Here is a 17,205-nt window from a genome sequence, read left to right as displayed (position 1 = left end):
TAAACAGGACAGACACTGGGAAGAAAACAGGGAAGTACCCAGAACAAATTGTGTCAGTAAAAACAGAACTGCCAAGGAACCCAAGTGCGTTTGCGTCCAGCATTTGCCTCTGCTAAAAAGCTTTGAAATAGGAAGCTACTTCTGCTCCATTGCTTTTAGAAATAAAACTCCTAAAAGGGACATGACCTTTAAAGATCTCATACAAGGAACTGTAGGGCTCAAGCTCATTTACAACCCAGGACTAAGTCTTTATAGTGGTATGGCAGTAACTCAACACATAAAAACCATCACAAATACTTCATTTCTGCAGCATTAATCATACTTTCCGCTAGCCTTGAAACACAGCATTCTTTCATCCAAAACAGCATCCCCAAAGTAATACTACATATTTTAACTTTGCTGCTATGATGAGAATAGCAATTACTGACTATGCACATACTTTCCACTTATTTAGTCAAAATTACTCACTCTTTTTGAAGCTAGTCTTTTATACTGGCTTATATGATAGCAAATATATAAATGAGACCTTTCTACAGCATATTACTTACTTCTCTTATAAGTTAAATGACTCATTATGTTTATCTGAATTGTAGCACTCTCCTATCATTATATATTCATATCTCACTAGACCTGCATTCTTTTCTTTGCTACATGAAGTAATCTTTCAATGATTGCTTCACCATGCACTGTATAATTAGCACTGGGGAGAGAGAGGAAATTTCAACAAAAAACCTAAAATGATTAAATAATTAAAGGTTCAAGCTACCTCAGAAGAATCACATCTAAAAAAAAGGTTGACTTATGACACTCTAAAAGAATATAAACAATGTCAATAAAACACTGACAGAGTTTTATTCTCCCAGAATCATCTAACAAAGGAGACACACAGTCATTGGGTGGTAAGCACTGTAACACCATCAGAATTACAGCTCAATCCTGGTCTACTTCAACAAGATTCTGTCCCATTGCTCTGAACTCTTTAAGCTTCTCAGAAATACTGGATCTGTTGAGCACAGAGACAGTCACAGTGAACCAGTGGTCCCTGAAAGCACCTCTCTAACTGCACATAAAGACAACAGCAACCCCATGCAGCACTACACTTTCTATGTACTCTATGTGTTTCATTTATTTTTAACCCAGGCAGCACATGATAGATCACACAGGTACAATGACAAATCTATGGACAAAGGAAAAAATTTAACTTTTAAAAGTTTAATTTTCTAATGGGAGCTGACATAAATCACATTTGAGTCACTGAAAATATGATTAGCTAAAGGTACAGGAAAGTGTTTTCAGCCATAACATCACAAAAATATAAAAAGTTGTAGCTCCATTCTGGTTTGCACTTAGAAAGCAGGACACTTTGGATAAGGACTTTCTTTCTCTAGGTAGCCATATCTACCACAATGGACCCTTGACTTATAGAGCAATAAAGCAGCTACCAGAGCACACATCAGACAGACAATTTTTTAATGTGTTATATTCTAATGTTAACTGAAACAAAAAATTAGGTCTAAGGCTATCAAAATCCATAAAAAAAGATCTAAGAGTTGTCAAATTAGCATGAAATCCAACAGGCTGATAAATGTGAGTAATCACAAATATAGGAAATTGTGAATTCTAGATGATAGCAGCAATGCTTTCTCTGTGTGATCAATATGGACAGACATCCAAAAAGCAGGTTCTCCCTACTGTTAAGCAAATGTCCATCGACTGTGAACTATGACAATGAAATATGGAGCTTCAGTTCCACTTAGAAGCAGTAGTTCCTATATTATCAAAATTGAAATCATGTCAGATATCCTTGCAAATATATCCAAATCTCAGCATTGCTGGAGAATCAGTGTTGACCCAAACACTGAATAATATGCCCAAATAAAATGAGTCAAACAGGAGACAGCACAATCCTGATGTTCCAAGCTGTACACAAAAGCCTCCTAGTCATCTTCCCAAGGTCCTTGGGTGCATGAAATACGCATGAATTCGAGCTCTTCAATGGCCTAATGGCTAAAATATTGTTATACTGAAGATCAGGCAGCTCTCTAGGAGGGGGGGTTGACCTACTGGTGGTCTTCTGGCTTGTCTGCAGGCCAGCAGGTACAGTAGCCATGTGCCATTACTAGAGCAGCTTAATGGCCATTTTTTTATGGTAACAACTGAGGAAGGCAGCCAACCATTCCCAACAGGGTTTCTGCAGCCCTAAAGTTCTAGGAGTTGGGCCAGGTGGACTGAGGTTTTCCTTCACGTTTGAATGCTAAAATCAGCCTGAAGATTTTTGGCAGTCACATCCAACTATATAAAGACAACTTGAAGCAGCCAGCGGCAAAAAAATAAAGTAGGCAGCTGGAAAGTCAAGGGCACGGGAAGAAAGGCATGGTAATACATCCCTGCAAGAAAGCAAGAGAGCAAGTGCACTTTCTGAAACAAAGGGCTGGGAACTATAAGCCAAGAAATTATTTAGTGTCATTTGATCTTGTTTTAGATAAGCAGTACTACAGGTATTGTGTGTGAATAAGGAACTGTTTTTACATGTCTTTCCACAGGAAAACTTCTCCTCTCAGCAGAAACAATCTGTAAAACTCTAAACAAGTAATAAAGCTCTTAGGCTATTAATAGCCTGCATTTATGAAGTACCAGTTGTCATCAAGAATACTCAGTGTACCAGTCACTCCTAGAGAAACAGACCCATCATAAAACATACAGCAAGTGGTTGTATGATCAGTAAAGAACACTGAAATATAATTCTACATTTTGCTAAAAACAAATAGGGAAGAAAGAATATGACCAAATTTCTACATCTCTATTTTAGAATATGTTCTTCCTAAGCACCCATGTAAATGACCAACAACCTACATGTTCTAAAGTATTTAGGTAATTTATTTAAAAAGAGTAACACAGATGTAACACAGAATTCACACTGAGACGTCATTTTAGCATTTTCCTTCAGGAAAACTCTTTTATCCCAAAGATACAATGGGCTCATTCTAATAATTCAGATATTTTAGGGACTTGTCACTAGCAGTGGAACTAACCAGAACTTCCTTTCCTGCAAACACTGCCCCTTCTTCCCTCCTGTGCCTTTACATTACATTGCACCCTAAACAAATGCCCTTATCACAAAAATCCTTGTTTGGTGGACATCCTTATAACCTCTGCATCATGCAATGTTTGGAGTGTCTGGAACTGTTCTTGTAAACTGCAGTGTTATCTTGCATTTAGATAAATTGTGTGAGCCTTCTGTATTCTTATGGAACCACATTCCCCTGGTCAAACAAACAAGATCCATCACTTCCAGTTACACTCACCAGCAGAATTCTACATAAGCAGTCCCCATTAATAAATATCCTTCCATCCAAAAAGATAATCAGTAGGACTAACCTGAGAAGGAAAGCTGATGCTATTCACAAGTATTAACTAGAATCTGTGCTAAAATTAAAACAGAACACAACAACCCAGAGGTCCAGTATAGTTGCCAACATTTTTCTCTTTCGTGTGTCCTCCAGAGGAGGACTCCAAACTGAACCACAAAACCAACATAATAGCATGAACTGAAGTTTCCTTCATCTAAAATAACCCAAAATGCCCTCCTGGAAAAAAAAAAAAAGAGGAGTGGGTGAGGGGGAAAAACTTGTCTTCCCACACTACTGCTAAATCTCTGGGTTAAAAATCCATGCAAATCTAATGCAATGAAGAAATGTGATGAAAATGAAATTAATGTACTTTTGTACATTTGAGGATTTGGAAGAATCCCCCTTTCTTTTGAACATATAAAATGAAAAGATCCACAACACCCAGAAGGCTGTGAATAATTATTTTTACTAACAGGACTGCCAGAAATTTTTAAACACTTACTAAGCACAAGATTTCAAGATTAAAAAAAAATTAACTTTTAAGTTTTTTTCCCCAGATTCCTTTCCTCAACAGACTCCACATAAAGAACTTATTTCAATTTTCCTCTCTATTAAAAATAAATGACATCAATAAAGCCAAAGAGGCATTTCTATTCATCTAAATTCTGCAAGGAAGCATACTTATGCAGATGGATGTGGCAGTGAACAGTACAAATCATTCAGAACTGTGGCTGCAGTGCCTCAGGTTTGGCCTTCCTTGTGAACTAAACAATAAGCTCAATTCTGCTCTGTTAACTTACTGATTGCATAGGTGCCACTCAACAGCATATTTTCACAGCTGATCCAAATACATGTTCATCTTATTTCTTATGAACTTTCAGTAGCTGAAACTCTGCATCACTCAGTGGCAAATGAAGGCTATGGAACAGAAGTCAGAATTATTTATAATGAAAGCCAACAGAGAGCTCAAATTCTTCTGTTGTTTGCACTGAAGTAGTCCTAAAGTAAGTTGATTTCTAGAGCAAAATTGAGTTTTGATCGAATTTTGGCTAAAATATTCCAGGAGTTGTGCTAACAGTTAACTGTAAAAGGGTGGAATAGTCTTTTTCCCCTGGTGGGCTAAGCTAAACTCTTCCAAGAAGGAAGCATTTAACTCTTTATGAACTATAGCATCCTGAGAAGGAACAATGGTCCTATCTGCTTTGTTCTTCTCTCTTGCTGGTCAGCAAATATTTCGATCAATATTTCTATTAATTTCTGATCTCTAGAACATGTTGGTGTGGGCTGCGAAATCCCCACATATCAGGCCTGGTGTGAGAATTTTTAGCCTTTGTAAAACCTGGTCTCAGGTCTCTTACATGGTAGCCAAGATGGTGATGTAACAAAAACAGAAGCTCATCCTGGCTGCAAAGTGCCTTGAATCTCATATTCGCAGAATAAGCTCTCTAGGTATAAGGAAAATAACAGAAAGCCTATGGTCAATGCATCTTATAATCTGTTTCTAACACAAAGAGGTTTGCAATCTAATTACAGAGTCTTTCAGATTCTAATTAAAAAGGTTTAATTGGCTGTCTGTTGGCTAAAAGTCATTATATTTACATCCTTATTCCAGATTTAGCCAGATTAAGCCATGTGCTTTTCTCTTTGGTTATAAATGTAAAAGATCCAGGTATTTAGCAGGTCTATACAGCAAGACAGACAGAATTTTTTCAGTGGAAAAACTGCCAAAGAATTAAAGAGAAAAATGTTGTCTGTAGTCAAGAATAGCCCATGCAACTCCTTCACTATAAAATTAAATGTACTTGAAGTGCATTCAAGTCAATTATTCCACAAAATGAGGTTATTTTAATCATGTCAGTGAAAAACACCATGACATCTCCAGGCAGGTAGGAAGGTGTTCAGGCACTGTTGAGCCAGGCATCAACAAGCAGCTGTAGAACATCTGCATGTTAGTTTTAAAGACCAGAGTCATCAGTTATCTTTAATATTCAAAGAACAGGAAAAACCAAGAAATGGTGATTTATTTATCTAGCAGCTTTTTCTGTATTATTTCTGTATTTGCCTAAGTGGGAAACTGTAGCAAAAGCAGAAAATAATTTAAAATCAACTAGAATAATTCTACTTCACATCCTTCAGTTTTTAGCAGATATTATCACTTCACAGAACAGGGTGTTACTTATTGTTTATATTTAGTGTTATATGTCTTTCAAGATCATGTACTGAGGAACAATCTAAAATAAATTAATACACACAGCAAGAGATGAAAGAAAACAAAAATAACAAAGAGGAAACATGGTGTAGTATTAGTCATAAAATAAAGAGTTTGTGAGATCAGAGGGAGGAAAAAAATCAGGGTAACTAAAGGCTTAGGTGAGATCTGGGGTCAGACTATACCTGTCCCTCAGCTGTTTTTTCTCAACAGACCTGCAGCCCCAATTTAAAATGTGTGCTTAAGCCAGCCAATCTCTGTAGTTGGAGATGCTCTATCCTACCTTGGCTCCCTGTCCATGCTGGGCCTCTGTGCCTTAGCTCTGACCATGGCTCCTCATTCCACCACTCCTTGGCAAAGCTGATTAAATATGGAGCATCTTAATGGACTAGTGCATAAACAATAACTTCATTTTCATTGTATGGTATATAGAAATACAAATTAAAATACCTAAGCAGTATGTAGGAAATATCATTAAATATTCCAGTATATGGAAATCATTAAGAATTCCATGTAAGAAATCTCCCAAATTGCATAACAAAATCGCACACCCTCCTTCCTCCTCCTATCCCAGGAAAATAACAGCAAACATCACAGCCAACATGGCATATACAATTCCATTCTTGAAGTCTGAACCCTGACTCTTAAAGTCAGGCTTAACAGCTATCTTGAGCTGGGGGCAAAGGACCTAAATTAACTTTTATTAGTGTTGTCTGTGCTCCTTCACTGTTTATCCCCAAAGCAGCCTGGCAGTTTGTAGTTGAACATCAGGGGACAAGACAGAAAGCTGCTAAAACAGAACCTTTTGTAAATCCTAGGTAAATTGGCTCCTACTGTTACTGTGGTGGTACACCAAACCAAAGATGTGACTGCAACACAGACCAACAAAAAATTCTGCAGACTATAGGTTAATAGTGCCCACATCTTTTCTGTCTCCTTTGCTGCTCAGTTAGATGTACCAATACAGGACAAAAACACAACTTCATTTTGGTACAGATCTTTACAGACAGTTAATATCCCTTCAACTTTTGTCACCTACATGTACTCACCCCAAGTGCAAAGTTACTGATTTGTGTTCCTTTTTGGCCATGAGGTTGGCTTAGCAGTGCACCTCTGGAAAATCTTTCAGTTTTCATCATATTGCCTGTTGCTGTACTAGTATTATTCCCTTCCCATGTTTCACATCACAAATTATGTCAGAATAATAATGAATCAAATCAAAACACAGAATGACAGTGTTTGCCTGATCTGAACAAGCTCTGAGTGTTATTAGACTCACTAAAATGCACATGCATAAACCTCTCATCATTTATATATGTCATTTATTATGTTTAAAAATATATAAGTATGGACATAAGTCATGGACAAAGTGTAGTTCAGCACAAAATGAACCTGTTAATGTTCAGTGTCCAACAAAAATTAGCTTTTACATGTTGTGGTAGTATGTCTTGCATCATTATTTAAGCTTTATGGATGTTTTTCTACTTTGTCTTACCCTTCCTCATCAAGCACTTCTTGGTGTTTTTCTCACAACTGTTAGCATAACTTCACAATTTCCAATTATCTCTGTTGTTTTTTCCCTATTTTCTCCATGTACAAGGACAAGCTTAGCTATGGTCCTTCTTCCTAAGCAATTTCTGCTTAAAGCCTTGCTATTTTCCTCCATCTCTTGGAGGATGTAATCTCTTGGATAAAGTAAGTCTGCGAAACAAAATCATTTTAAGCATATTTCCTGTCAAGTTTCAGTCATTGGTATGTAAACATGCATTTGTATTCTTGCAATTGCTCAAATGAGTGGTAAATTGAGCCAGGTAGAACTGAGATCCTGGAACTTTCTAACCACTACAATTAAACTGATAAGAATTTGATGATCTTGCAGCCTACTGACAAAAACTCTCATGTAAATTATTTTCTTATTGATTTTTGTTCCTTCGCTCTGGTAAAAGACCAAAAAAAAAAAGTGGTTTACTAAGTATTATCATAAAACATTTATGTTAATTTAAACAAAAAATAAGCAACCTGACTGGCAATCAAAACATTAAAACTAAGAAAAACACTGTAAACTTTATTTCATCCTGCAATTCTTCTAAATAATGTTTGTTTATAGCAATAAAAATAAGTATTACAATGTGCTGATAAGAACGTTTTAGCATGATTGAATAAACCTTGTGCTATTTTATATTAAAAAAAGCGATCAGACTTGCAAAGAAATACTCATTAGTAATTTGAAAACCATGTTATGCTACACTTGCACTTAATAAGTAACAATTTACATTTATGCAGTACCTTTTATCCCAATGCAATTTGCAACTTACAGCCAGAGATTATCACTTCATCTCCAGTGAAACTCAACTGTGAAGTGTTGCTCTGTATTACAAAGCACAAATTCTGGTAGGTAACAATAAATATAAGGTTTCGGTTGAGTAACTGTAACTCTTATATTTATGTCTCCAATTAAATAAAAAATATTAAATTATTTTTCTGAAGTTGCATTGCCCTTTTTATCTACTATCCACTTGTAAAATGAGAAACAGGTTCTGTAAAAAGCAGAAAAACATTTGCAAATGTGCCCTTCTAGATTATCTGAACAAACCATTTCCAGCAATATTGCTGGTCCAGTGAGGATCCTGAAAGTGCCATCTAAGGTATGGTTAGAACTTCTTCCTGAACTGCTTCCTATGAACAACAGTATTTAGGATTGGCATGAGATCAGGAGCCACAATTAGAAATACTTTCAATGTTCACATATTTCCATAAAGAGAAGCTTTAAGAGAAAAAATAATAGCTACACCAAGCATTCAAAATGTAATAATATTACCTTTGAACAAATATAACTTGTATATTTCCATTTTCTGTGAATTTACTCTCAGGAATGCACATTTTCAACTTATAACCTGCAACAACCAAAATGAAAAATTTCTTCTTTAGAAACAAAGAAACAAACCAAAAAATATGGAAGGCAAGAAGTTATGTGACTCAAAATACTATGGTTTTAGGGCAAAAACACTGGCTAGCTTGCTATAAGGTTAAACAATCACTTTTGGTTTTCCAAGAAAATTTGGCCTGAGGGTAACGTTGACTGAAATTCATGCTGTCCTATACAGAAAAACAAAAGCACGTGAATGAAACGGACAGAAAATATAACACTGATAAAAATGAAAACACCTTCTTGCCCAATCAGCCTGTGGAACCACCTGCCATAAGGTATGGTGAAAAACAAAACATGAGCTTAAAACTTCAAATACTAGTGGATCATTCCATCCTCAGCATGCAAGGCAAGTCCTTCAGAGACATAAATGTTTGACATGAGGAGGTAACATCAGGACCTGACCATGCCACCACACATTTGTTACCTAATGCAACTCTCTGTAAATTTTCATAACCTGTTCAGATAAGTAAATTTTAGAATTAGCAGTCTCGTTTGGAGACAAGAAGACTGTAGAAGGGAAAGAAGGGTTTACAAAAACCTACATAAAAGTCCATTCCAATTCCAGGATCAGATTCTGATTCTTGCCCTCTTCTTGCCTACAGAGGGCTGTTATTCAGTTGACCTTCTTTCCACCAGAGGGGTGACAAGGAAGGTGCTGCCACAAGAGGCAGCTCTCTAAGAACCTGTTGGTGAAAGAACCAGACAGATCACTGACCTGACTGATTTCATTTCACAGGATACACAAAAGTCCTATGACAAGTGGCCACATTGTCGTTTTCTTGTTTTAAGTTAATAGAAAGAATAAGTAAAGCACTAATTGATCATCTACTGTGAAGAGATCTGGAGAAACACTTAAAGCAGCAATGTGAATACCCTGTCAGAATAAATCATAAAACATGCATTTCCATATATGTCTCAGAATGAATACTTCATGCAGTCTGACAAGGCCATTCTGAACTGAGCACACCCAGTTCTTCTCAGACACTCATGCAGAAACACTTGCTACAACAATGGTAATGAGCAATGACATAAGGAATTTTGGTCTAACCAAACAAACTCCATCTGAACAGTTATATGCTTAAATTCTTAAACTCCTTCCCCATCTCCCTTGAGCAAATGAGGGTTTTATTTCTTTAAAGGTGATAAAAAATTGAAGATATAGTTGCCATTTAGTACATTTTTTTCAGCAAACCCTCTCAATAGAAGAGGAGCATAATAAACAGAAGAATAATAGGGCTACAGTGGAGCCATGTTCCTCCTCACAGACTGCATCCATCTCTCCTCAAATTCCACATCAGGTTAATTATTCTTAGGAAGAACTAAAATTGGTGCAGAACTCTAGCCAGACATCAACCTAGCCAGACAAATCTCTCATAGTTTTCATTTAATTTCATTTCCTTTCTGCAACTGTCAACTTTCTGACCCCAATTTCTTCTAAAGACTCTGTGTTCTAACAAGTGGGTTCAGAATTTAAAAAAAAAAAAAAAAAGGAGAAGCTTAAACCAAAAGTTCATAGTAATTTCTAAGTATTAATTTCTAAGAGATTCATAGCTTGCAACAGGTCCTTAATCTCTGGATATTGAAATAGTACTATTTTGGTTACATATAATCAGAAATCTAAAGGGTCAAGTGACCTTACAGTACATTCTGTTTATGCTGCCCTCCTCCAAGCTTTTACTCAGAGATCAAAATTGCAGAGCATATCACAGGAGCTAAGCAAGTGGGCTAAAATTTTGTGTTCCCCATGCACACTACATCTTTGGTCACCAGAACCACTTGGAAGTGTAAGGAGAAAGTCCAACATAAGGAGATCAATTATCTGCCACCTGGCTTGTGGTAGGAAAGTTAAAAATATTTCAGGTCTAATTTTTGTAAAAATCTGTGGAGTGCTGAAGGTATTCCAGGACAACACAATCCAGAATGTCATTATCCATAACAACGAGCATGATAAGGAACAAGTAACCACCACTGGTAGTGTCTGCCTTCTGAATCACAGGAGTAGGCTCTGTACTAGTTTAAAGAGTAAGCCCCTTCTTAGAGCTGTTCCCGACAATATATGAAGTTCTCACTCCAGCTGCACATTTTGGACTGACAGAGAAATGTAGAAAAACCTAAGCCAAGGTCCCAGTAGGTCAGTAGCCACTGGGACACTACCCTGGTTGCTTGCCCTAACATTAGCAAGTACCTGCTACTTCTTTTAGTACCTAAATATGGCACAATCATCAAGGACAAATCAGACCTTCAGTTTAATCTGAACAGTCCAGGATAAAGTTGTTCTTAATTTGTTATTTCTTTCTATGTTGTAGGGTAAAAAGCCAAACCAAACTCAAGCCAAATACCAGTCAAAACATATTTATTTTTTCCTTTCTCAATCTGAAAACGAAACTTAACTGTTAGTTTGATGTTTCTGTCCAACAGGAATGGAAATTTACTCCTTTTTCCTTCGGTTTTATTTTTCCCTGGAAAAGAAAATTCTGATTACCACTTCAGAACAATAGTTTGACTAAAAATGACATTCTTTAGTAGACCCCACTTAGGACAGAAATTGTTTACTTCTGCTACAATTTGCAGAGCAGCATTATACTGATTCTTTTATCCTCACTTTTCTCCCTTGACATGTACACCAGTGCATACAACAAACATTTTTGTCTCTGCACACACTGCAGACCCTGTGGCATCCTGCTGAGCTGAAACATCTGCTTTAAAGAAGTTTAAACTAAAAGATAGTGGAAGGCTGGACCTTTAATTCTTCTTATTGCATGGAGAAATATAAATAGGCCCCAACAACCTGATCTTGCACACACTACACTCCCTTTTGGTGCTCACTGCACAAGTGTCCATGTGTTTCACATGTATCTTGTCAGGTGGATGCATTTGCAGGAGAGCATAGGGGACTGTTGGTGCCCATTCCCTCTGCCTTCTTGGCACAGCTTGTGCAGCTCAAGCATCTCCCAAAGCATTGCAATTCCACAGCTCCTCCCCAGCTCCTCAGTCATGTGTATAAAGTACAAATACTTGGGGAGAAGCTGCTGCATCTGTTGGGAATGTGAGGGACACCAGACTCCAACAGATGAAAACCAAAGCTCTTACTGAAGTCACACACAGCAGATTCCATGTGGCCCTCTCCATTTTTAAATTAGAGATTTTTCACAGAGAACTATTATCAGGATTTCTGAAATGACTAACAGACCATTAATAACTTGAACACAAACGCCTTCAGTAAGAGCTGAGCTAAACCCAGAATTATACTACAAATCTATTTGCCTATCTCCTTGAAATTAAAGGTCTTTAAAAAGTAACTGTCTGTGGTAATGTCTTGTACTGTGCTTAATCAGATAACAAGCAAATAAGAATGGTCTATTATGTACATTCCTGTTACTTGAACATGACAGGTTGCTTTTCCTTTGCATATTACACCACCAAGTGGCCTAATGCTCTTATCATTTCTGTTCACTTGGTTTCCTCTAGAGACATCACTGCACAAAGCAAAACGTAATTAAAAAACTGAATTGCTACCTTAACCAAAAAAATTAATGGGAGCATCATGTGAGAGATTCTACTAGACACTTGTATTAAACTTTCTCCTATTATAGCTTACAAGTAGAAATTTAATGCAAGTACAATTTTTTTTTTAACTTTTCCTCTTACAGCAACTAAAAACTTACTAGGAAAAGCATTCTCTCCACCTCTACTTGGGTAATACATGTCTAATGTGTCTGCTATGATACTTCAGTATGATGATTTTAGATACTTCAGTAAATTTAAAATATGACAAAAGTAATTTTGGGGGGGAAAAACAGTTTAGGACTTCAACTAAAGTCTGGTCAAGCATCTGAATCAAGGAAGTTCAGAACATGCCTGTAATACCTTAATTGAACAAGCAAAGCTTGCATGCATTTGAAATGAGTAGGACTATACATATGAGCAAGGGCAATGGGAACAGGCTCAGAATATAATTCAGTTACATCTCAAAAAAAATATTAGGTTGCATGCATCAGTTAAAATTAGATTTCAGACTTTTCATCCTCATTTTCAATGCCCAGTCTGATGCTGCTACCAGATGGTAGGGCTTTATCTGGAAATCTGCTCCATATTTTGACAATATTTAGCTCACCATCTAGACAACACTGCCCTAGAAAAAAAAATTATTTTAAAATAATGCATTCCTTAAGCTGTCTTGCTGAGAAACTCTTATTAAGAGTTAAATACCCCTCCAAGCCTGAGGGAAACACTTCTTTCAACATGATTATAGCAAATGCCTAGCAAAACTTTGGACCTTATTGTTCCAAGCACTGTAGAAAGACAGTAGGCAGGTTGCATGCAGCAGTCACATGGGTTTGAGTCAGACATGCACAGAAGTAGAGCCACTGCCCTACTATGTGGCTACAAGCACATGGCAATCAGAGGGAAGCTTCTGTTCTTGATTTGTTCCAGGAAATTCACCACCTGATAGCTGCTGCCCTAAAGAGCTTAGAGAAAGCTTGAAGTAGGCAAATATAACTATTAAGCAAGTAAAGAATACAATGGGATGCACATTTCAACTATCCCCACTCAGGTATACAAGTGGGATTTCTGTTTAGGAAGGCCTAGCTAAATGGAAAGAGGGAGAGGGAATGAAGATTAAAAGAAGTAGAGCTGTAACAAAAAAAGGCCTCTGCCAGTAAGATCTCTGCTCCTCAAGGAAATTACCTGCTGCAGCTGCTAAGGTAGGCTTCAGTTCCAGTTTGTTCACTGTTCAGGTTTCTCTCTTCTTTTGCTCCAAATCCTCCACTTGACTGGGGAAAGCAGGGATGATGGATAAATCCCATTTGTCCATCAATCTCCAATTGCGAGGGAAGCTATGTGGATCCAGCTGAATCCTGTTTAATTTTCCCAACCTGTGCAGCAATAGCAGCCAGGAACCAAGGTCATAAATGTTTAAATTTCATGCAATTTCATGCATGTCTAGGAAAAATTTTGCTATTTTAGTTCAGAGGTGCAACAAGGTATTTCTTCAGGTGCATAAAATCACTTCAAAAGAGAGTTATTAAAAGAGGCTCCTGCACGATTTGGGTAAGGTCACAGGAAAAATATTTACAAAACACAGACTTATACAAATATGCATGCACAGATGTAACAGCATGATCAATATGACTTCTCTATGGACAATAAAGTAATTATCCATAATTATGACTCAGTTACAATCTTATTATAAAGTTTATTACAGTCGTAAGGATGTTGGGTTAGAAACAGATAATTGCTTATTATAATGAATAAATGAATTAGACAATATGCAGCACTTCAGTGCTAAATTGAAAATAGAAAATGCATCATAATGATGAGACGGTCTCTTCAAATTAAGGGAAAAAATTTCATCTGTCACACTAGATTTTGCCAGGACATGCACATGGAAAATGACAATGTTCCTTTAATACTCACAGAATCTTTGAAACAGTCACACTGATCACATCTTTCAGCTAATGGGTAACTGATTTAAAAATCATTTTAATAACACAACCATCAATAAAATATTGACTACATTCTTTACTTCAGCCATATGTGTTCAGGTATTTTCAGGAAGTTGTTCAAGTGTAAAATACTGGTTTAAAATTACCATCTGCCACAAAAACTGTTTATCCTGATGTTTCTGTGTGTCACAAACTACAAACCAAACCTGCTTATGAAAAACTCCCGGTGATTTTAGCATTCCAAGCTTCTACATGCTTGTACACTCACAGAAATCTTCTTCTGAAGTATTTGGCACACTTGCCTCCTGTGCTTTGCCGTGGCCTCTGCATATTTCTGGTGTTACCAAGACCTACCTCTTCTTCCTGAACTAGTGAAGAAAGCAACAAGGTTGCAACAAGTTTTTTATATTTCTGTTAACACATTAAATTATAATGGTTATGTTGTATAGCCACTGATCAAAAACAAACCCACAAATAATGTGCTTAACCCACAAATGTGTTTATTGTATATTTCTTTTCTCAGTGTTTAGGGCAAAAAAAACCAAAATAACCATGACCAATTTAAATAATTACATTTTTTGATGCCTAGTTAAGTGAATATACACTAATATGATCTTATGCTTTCCACAGATCTCAATCCAAGTTCTTTCAGAGATGGAAAAAGGTACATGTGAAAACATCTTGCAACATTCAAGACCAGGCTGGGTGGAGCTCTGAGCAACCTGGTGTACTGAAGATTGTCCCTGTCTATGGCAGAGGGGTTGGAACTAAATGGCCTTTAAGATTCCTTCCAACCCAAACCATTCTATGATTCTATGATCTATTTTCCAACATCTTCTCTGTTACTCTTAGTAGCTAACAGTGATAGCAACACACATTATTGTCTCTCACTCTTAATTGCTGGTTGCTATAGAAACTCAACACTGATTAACATGAGGAACATGACCTTCAGAAAATATGTAATGAATTGAAATTATTAATCCCACCCATTCAACCAACAAGAATGAGACCTTGCCTTTCTAATATCAGACAGTGATAAAACTTTTCATAGGTTTCCAAATGGCATTTTAGACATTATGCCCAAACAGGGCCTAAGGAATTTGGAGGGGAAAGAAATACTCATCTTCTAATAGCAAAGCAGAGCTAGAGACAAGGATGGCAAACCCAATGTGTGTTCTAGGTATGTGTGTGAGGCTAACCATTAAGAAAATTATTTTTCTCTGATCCAGACGATGCTATTGAACAAGACATCTAGAAAGGCCAGCTCTCAATATTTGCAATATCTTACATTACTTGCTTGTGTATAATTCTGTCAGATTTTATTGAATTTAGGACAAGATTAGTCAGGAAATTTCAGAATAACAATTCAACAAATGGCCTTGCCACATGACATTTAAAAGAAAAAACCTTAGAAAGTCTGCCAGTCCTCTTGTGGGAACAGAGGATATAGTGACTTTTTTTTCATTCTATAAAACATGTCCTTTAAATATTTACTAGTCTTGTATTTTTTACATGTGGCCACAACCCACGCAAAAGCCCTCTACCTCTCACTAAAGTATGCTTAAGAACATTCACTGCATATGTAATAAGAGTATTAAAGGATCCAGATGTGAATTAGAAAAACAACTGTGTCTATTATAGCTGAATTTCAAACTACTGGAGTAAGATCAAGCAGGAAAGTTGTGGTCTATTCCAGAGCACCACCCACACAATTCTCTGAGCAGGATACCAAATGACAGCAAATGTAACCGGCGAAATGCAAAACAAAGCTGTCACATCTGATTACATTCCCAGCGTCTGAATGGACAACAGACAAGAGATTTTTTCGATCTTCTCAAGCCCTTAAAATAAACTTTGTATCGATGTACAGCCACATGTATCATAAATTTCTAATTAACAACTTTTTTTTTTTTTTGCTATAAAGCATCTCATATGATTCAACAAACTTGAGGAATACTTACAGGACTGTTGTGTGGGAATAAATTAAAGGTTCTCTTTTGAAATAGAAGCAGTTTATTTTTGCACTCCAAACTTCAGAGAAGTAAAATTCCAAGATGCATTACAGAAGAGGTGTTAGCAGAAAACAATACCCACACAGTGCTGCTGAAACAGCAACAACTGCAGTTTAAGCAATAGCAACAAATACACTATTAATTTTGAAAGACTATACAATTAGTGTTGTATTTAATTTTGAAAATCATTTGCTTGCTTTGGAAAGTACTGCCAGGCAAGGCAAATGGGCAAATGTGTCAACCTCCACCATTTCTAGGAAGTCAGAATTTCTAAATTATTTTTAACCTGTTTTAACCTGTAATGGACAATATACATATATTTCCCTTAGATTTTTTTAACCTGATTATAAACTATTTGCTTTGAGAACTGGTAAGCAAGTTTAGGAACTAAATCTGTGAGGCTAAGTCCATGCCAGCCTGTGTAGGACAGGCACAACCATCACTGCAGTGATGGGTACTCAAGCTGAGTACTCAGGTGGTGGAGTCACAGTCCCTGGAGGTGTTTAAGGAACGACTGGATGTGGCACTCAGTGCCGTGGTCTGGTTGACATGGTGGAGACCGGTCATAGGCTGGACTCGACCTCAGAGGCCTTTTCCAGCCTAATGGATCCTCTGATTCTGTGAATCCTGCAGAAACCACTGAAAGGCTGCACTGCCCCAGAGACCCAAGGGTGGACATAAGAGGGGACAGGGCTGAAGGCACAGCGCCCTCGGGCTGGGAGCGAGGGGCATCTGCAGGGCAGCAGGAGGGAAATCGCTGGCGGCTGCATGAAGGGACAGGGCGTGGGAAGCTGAGGGGAGGTGCAGGACAGAGGAGATTCAGATTAGGTATTAGAAAAAAATATTTCACTGTTCGGCTGGTCAGGCATCAGTCACCATCCCAACTCAGGGGATGGTGAGTCCACCACCACTGCCCAGGGCGGTGGTGGAGTCACCATCCCCGGAGGTGTTTAGAGGGCGCCTGGATCTGGCGCTGGGCGATGTGCTTTAGTGGTTACAGTGCTGGTTTGGTGGTTGGACTTGATAAGAGGTCCCTTTCAACCCTGACGATTCTACGTAGGACACTGTGAGGGCTCTGCAGAGGCAACGATGCCCGAAGAGCCGAGGAGGATGATCACAAGGGAAAACGCCGCGAGCTCGCCGCTCACAGGCGCGGATAATGGATCAGGGATCACAGAAGGGGTCAGGGATCACAGATCAGGGATCAGAGAACAGAGATCACAGATCAGGGACCAGAGATCACAGATTAGGGATCACT

Source organism: Manacus vitellinus, unplaced genomic scaffold, assembly GCF_001715985.3.
Source record: "Manacus vitellinus isolate BGI_N305 unplaced genomic scaffold, ASM171598v3 scaffold_10_pilon, whole genome shotgun sequence".
Classification (NCBI taxonomy): domain Eukaryota; kingdom Metazoa; phylum Chordata; class Aves; order Passeriformes; family Pipridae; genus Manacus; species Manacus vitellinus.
This window is presented reverse-complemented; position numbering follows the sequence as displayed.